The sequence below is a fragment of the Vanessa cardui genome, chromosome 5 (genome assembly GCF_905220365.1).
Source record: "Vanessa cardui chromosome 5, ilVanCard2.1, whole genome shotgun sequence".
Lineage (NCBI taxonomy): Eukaryota > Metazoa > Arthropoda > Insecta > Lepidoptera > Nymphalidae > Vanessa > Vanessa cardui.
In genome coordinates this window covers 3,403,543-3,409,900 of record NC_061127.1, presented here as the reverse complement: position 1 = coordinate 3,409,900, position 6,358 = coordinate 3,403,543, and the positions used below count along the sequence as shown (strand labels likewise).

Genomic DNA, 6,358 nt, shown 5'->3' with positions numbered 1-6,358 from the left:
TTATTCGTAAAGTAAAGTAACAGCCTGTACATTTCCTACTGCTGAGATAAGGCCTTCTCTTCCATTAAGGAGAGGGTTTGGAATATATCCCACCACGCTGTTACAATGCGGATTGGTGGAATGCACATGTGGCAGAATTTCGATGAAATTAGACACATGCAGGTGTCTGTCACGATGTTTTCCTTCACCGCCGAGCACGAGATGAATTATAAACACAAATTAAGCACATATTTATACATAAGTGGTGCTTGCCTGGGTTTGAACCCGCAATCATCGGTTAAGATGCACGCGTTCTAACCACTGGGCCATCTCAGCTAAACTTTTATTCGTAAAGTAGCTGTTAATATAACTAAATGTAGATACCATTTCTAATTTTCTCTGTTCTATGTCGCGTAACTTTAGAATTACAGTAAACAACCCCACGGTATACACACGGCGTAATAAAAGTGTAAGCGCGACTTCGTGCTAAAGGGCATTTTACGATTTGAATACATACGGGATCGAATTACTTACGATCCGTAATTATTCATGATGAACATATAGTACTCATACGTATTAAACACAATAATTTAATGAATATGAAGATTATAAAATATTAGTCGCTATTATTTTTCATAGATCATGGAAATAAATGCGAGTATGACATTATATAAAACAAATCAACTAAAAAGATTCGAATATTCAACAAGCTTTCAATTCAACAATTTCTATATAAGAATTAATATTTACAGTAAAATATTTATCAGATTGATTTCAATTACGTCATTCAGAAGTCGATAAGTTATTTATGTATAAATGTATTATGAAAACATTGATGTCAAAATTTTCTTTCATTCTTCCGCTCGGTGTTATGTTAAGTCGTATACGTTATGCTCACTCTGAAACGCAGTTGATGTGAACTAATGTTGCAAAGCTTTCAACTCCACCCCGGACAATGGCTCATTACAGCTGCAACCGCGATATATTGCCGTGCTAATGATTAAATATCTGAGTTAGTTCACAGTTTGAGCTGAAATGACCCACTGGATGGAAAGTTTGTTCATAGAACGGGTTAAATTTGAACAAGCCATTCTTGCTGGTTAATCAAATCTTATTGTCGAATGATTTATCTTTCCGTACATTATTATGAATGTTACATTTTAGTGAGACTTGAAGACTGCAGATCAGTCAATACAATATTATATAAATTATCCTGAAAAATTAAAACCATGGAAGTGGTCGCAGAAATTCTTAGCATGATGAATATCCAGTAAATACCTACAATCATTTTTGCAAGGACGATCCCAAGATTGAGCGTTCTTTACGTTAAAGCTTTAACCAATACAATAGCTTGGTTTGAAATGGTTTTGTCACTGTAGGCATTTTTCTATATTTTAATTTGCATTGTATTATCGTCGTTGAAGTAATAATTCATCCTCTACATAGTACTATGTTTCCATATATAATTGTATTAATACTGGGAGTATATAATTACCATCTTCCTAACCTCAGGGTGCGTTGAATGAATTAGTATAAGTTTCTTGATATGAGATCCAATTGCTTTAATTGATTCGGTATTTGCACATAGAACTTCGGGATGCAGTCAAAGTTAGCAATCAGATCAATACAAGTACAGTTACACAGTGTAATAAACATGCAAGTGTAATTAAAGATAACTAAATGAATACAAAATTCTATGGAATAAGTGAAATCCGTTCGACCTTGAATTATTGATAAGTCTCAATTTATCTGTACAAATAATTTGTTCAATTAGAATAAATTAAATTAAACGAAATAAACATCAACTGATACAACAATACACCAACTGAAAATATATAACAGTGTACAGTCAGAATAAGAAAACCTTCACCAGTTTTCAAATTCATTCCTTTATGAAGTCTTGAATTCTTAGTACCTTTTGAATCTAAACATCAAATCATTGCGACGCAATATGTCATTCTGGATCGGTAAAGCAGATTATCGCTCATACTGAGCACACGAAAAGAGATCTTAAGGTGAGGCACCCTTTTTCCCCGACTGTACGAAAAGAATTACACCCAACGCTCGAAGGAAACAATTGTGATTTATTGTATCTATCAAAGTATTTCAAACCCAAAGCACCTTGTCGCTTCGCCACCTAAAACGTTCACGTTTTTGAAATATTTTAAGACGCTCTCTGGTCTGAAATAAGTGTTGACCTACTTTTTAAATGTCTCCTCGTTTGCTTTTTTGAGTTTTTACGTTCCGGTCTGTGTGTTTACTGTTTATTCTCCTGGAGTCAATGCTCCTTTTAATTTGGAGGTACTAATATTTTCCCTTTCAACATTTAATTTTAAAAATTCAGCTATGAGATTTTGTGAGTGTGATTATAATAATAAGAGAAACTGTTATCCAACGAATTCATATTCTATATAAAAATATATATACAAAAGCATAAATTACATAACGTTCTATATTTAAACTTCAATGATTGGTTTTGCTCCTTCAATTAACCACGCAGTGCCACTATTCGCCTTCTCAAACACTTCGACTGCAGCTTTACCAACGGAGTCCACTTTCTGCCAGAGTTGCTTCTTCACAAACAAACCAAAGTCTTTACTTAAGCACTGATCATCCCATGTCTTAGCATCTTCTGTGAGTTTCGTTTCAGTAAAACCTGGGCAAATACCCAAGACCCTAATACCTGATCTGTTGAAATTGTAGGCGTGTCCTAACGATTTCGTGAAGCCCATCACAGCAAACTTCGACGCTTGATATATCGGTAAATATTGATCAACTCTGAAACCGTAAATGGAGGCCAAGTTGATGATAGTTCCACCTTTGCCATTTTTGTCAGTTCTCATGTGCTCCCAAAACTTCAGAGACCATTCGATCAATGCCCAAACGTTGATATCGATCGTTTTCTTCACGAGTTGATCATTTAATATTCCAGCGTTGTTTACTAGTACATCAACAGTTTTGTATGTGTCTATAATTTTATTCGAAACGGGTTCCAAATCTTTTGTGACATCACATTTCATGAATACTGTTAGCACCATGCTTTGTGCATAAGTTTTTCGCTGCTTCTGTTCCTTGCTTGTCATCAATATCTAGTAGGACGGTAACTTTGGCACCTTTTTGTAGATATCTATCGGCAATTTCGTAACCGATACCGACAGCACCACCGGTGATGACAACGACTTTATTTTTTAAATCTCTCGCCATGTTAACTTTACGAACTGCAATTTAAGATTGAGTTCTCATAACGAAAACCGGCTATAAATGGAGTTGATATAGTGCCAAAGGTCTTAATGCATTTATGACAAGATAAATAAACTGTGTTTATTTAAATTGCCGCACAATGTTTACTCAAAACGTAACTATTTGTAAATACAACGCTGAACTGCGAATAACAATTATTACTAATTGTCTATGTTAACATAATAATGTAAATTTTACAAATGAGATGACCCTACATGTCTAAGCGTTTCCAATGTTATTGGTTAGTGTGGTACGAAACTAAATAGGGTGATGTGATAAATCAGTTCATGTATATTTGTGTTACAACTTAGCACCGTCTGAAGGATAGTTTGATTTGACAGATTAATGCTAAGACCACCGATATTGTAGATGCTTATCATGGTTTCAACCGCGTCAAACATTATTCCGCCGCCGGTGACGGACCGTGACGTCATGTAGCTCATGACCTTTCCTAATAAATGTCTTACATAATGATTAGTTTACAAATCGTAAGGGGAAATTAGCGCGGTCAAATAAATAAACTGGTCAGAATTATGTAATGATAAATTATCATTGTCTCGACATTTGCAAATATTGCAGCCAGAAATAATGACTTATGAAAGTTATGTTAGCCCAATACGATTTTACTTATAGTATAATATAATAATATATCGTGTCTAGAAGTCAACAAGTGTTAGCATCACGTTTTGCTATCTTCTATATAATCCAGTATTGAATAATGTGCTTCTTTTATTTATGTATTTTTTACAAATCATTTATGAATCGGTACAATATCAGCTGAGTTTTATTATAGAAACAGATAACCTTAACCAAGAAGGATTTACTGACTTTGCTGAGTCGGAAACTTGGCGTTACAAGCTTATCCTTTCGTCCTATGATCATACCATGAATATCACTGATTCCATCAAATTGATCAATGTCACTGTGAATATATGTACATAATATCGTTCCTAAAGAAATAGTGACGCAACAGAACAGTTATTTTTAAATATATGCTGTATAGATTATTATTTACAAAAACTCGCTGCTCCGTGGATTATTTATTTGGCTCGCATTAACAAAATAATATATTTTGGTTGTATTTTTTCGATGATTTTATTCTAACGTCATCTTAAACATTTTGTTATCACGAGGGTCACTCATAATAATGCACGTCACTAATTTAACTTCTCGTTGTGACTTCGCGCGATAAAAAAGGATCTACGTAGAATATTTATATTGAAATATAAATAGCTCTATTGTTTTAAGTGGCGCAAACCATAGCTCCAAATGTGCTTCTATATTTAAATTGTCATGCCTTTTCCAACATCTTTAATTAAGAAATATTAAATATTCCTTACATCGTCAATGTGCCACCAACCTTGGGAACTAAGATGTTATGTCCCTTTTGCCTGTAGTTACAGTGGCTCGCTCACCTTTCAAACCGGCACATAACAATACTGAGTACTGTTATTCGGCGGTAGAATAACTGATGAGTGGGTGGTACCTACCCAGACGGGCTTGTACAAAGCCCTACCACCAAGTAACTTTGTTACGTTAATACAGTTACATTATCTATTTATAACGTCCTACTATCTGAAAGTTAGCTACAATGATCTAACGCAAAGACAAGTCATTTCCAGGAGACGTTACAATACACACGTATGAGCGAAACCATAAGTACCCGTCATATACTGGCGATATATCTCAAGGTATGGACGTAACATAGTATTTTCCTAACTTCGGGCAGCTGATATATTTCAGTTAGAAGCTTTTTTTTTAAATGTGCAATTTGTGAGTTACTGCGCTTATTCTCAAGTATAAGATATTTATTTCTGAATTTATGGTAGGTTTTCAGTTTTTGCTGAATTAATTAAAATTATACCTTTCATTTTTCAACCAAAAATAACAATTCCCAGGACAAATTCAAAGATACACTTTTTTCAATTTTTTTTATTATTTATATTAAAAGTATCTATTACATTTATATAATTACATAACCGAATATAACTAATTTGTTAGAGATAATATACAACCTATTTTGACTCATTATAAATATGCTGATTAAAACAATGTATAGACTTAGAATATGTAATTACATTTAATATATAATTACTTACAATAAATAAAATACTGGTGCATTGTTTTATTAAGATCGGACGGATTCGCAATGGACCATAATCTGTCAGAGAGATTTATGAGAAAAAGTAATTTAGATAAATGCCAGGCGTCACTTTAAAAATACTTTGCAGACAGATGAATATCATTCCAGAATAGATTAAGACTCTATTTAACATTGCAAATATAAAAACCGAAGATTTCTCGGACAACTTGAAAAAAGATAAAATAATAAGGCATCTTAAGTGCCAATAGTTGGTATTACTTGTAATGTGCGATATAAAATCGTCTATTTGGGCTGTGCCCCGCGACCTTGTACGTCTTTGAATTTAACAAAAAAATATTATTGCCTGAATTACTCCCTATTATATTATTTATGTGTCAGTGAAAGTACCGTCAAAATCGGCCCAGCCGTTCCAAAGATTAGCTGGAACAAACAGACAGGCAAAAATTGTAAAATTGTTATTTTAGTATATGTACCGTGTATACATACATTGAGTAAAAAAAGGCTATTTTAATATTACAAACAGGCACTCCAATTCTAGTATATGTGTAGATGATACATAGTAAATAATATAGTAAAAGTTATCTGTGATTGTTTGCCATCTCGATATATAGATTCACCAGAGTCACAGTCACACAAAACAATCTGATAGTACATTGTGTGATTAAATAAATTTTTATAAATAAAAAAAAACCGCCTTCAAAAATGAACTAAAAAGAAAAAAATAATTAGTTACATCCATATCCAATTTACGATTTTTTAATCACCTCTCAAAGTCGGTGCCAAAATTGCTAATATAGATACATAATACATACATGCAAACCTAAATCTATTTATTGTATAGATGACACCATTAGACAAACCTTACTATCGATACAAATTAAATGATTTCAATATAGGAATTTATTTACTTTGTTGGCACCGACTTCAAAAGGTGATTAAAAAATCGTAAATTGGATATGGATGTAACTAATTATTTTTTTCTTTTTAGTTCATTTTTGAAGGCGGTTTTTTTTTATTTATAAAAAATTATTTACT

General features: G+C 33.0%; 1 pseudogene; it reads right to left on the bottom strand.

Annotated features, from left to right (window-relative positions):
• Positions 1-2,043: 2,043 nt before the first annotated feature.
• Positions 2,044-3,223, bottom strand: LOC124530078 (annotated as a pseudogene).
• Between the last annotated feature and the right edge of the window lie 3,135 nt (positions 3,224-6,358).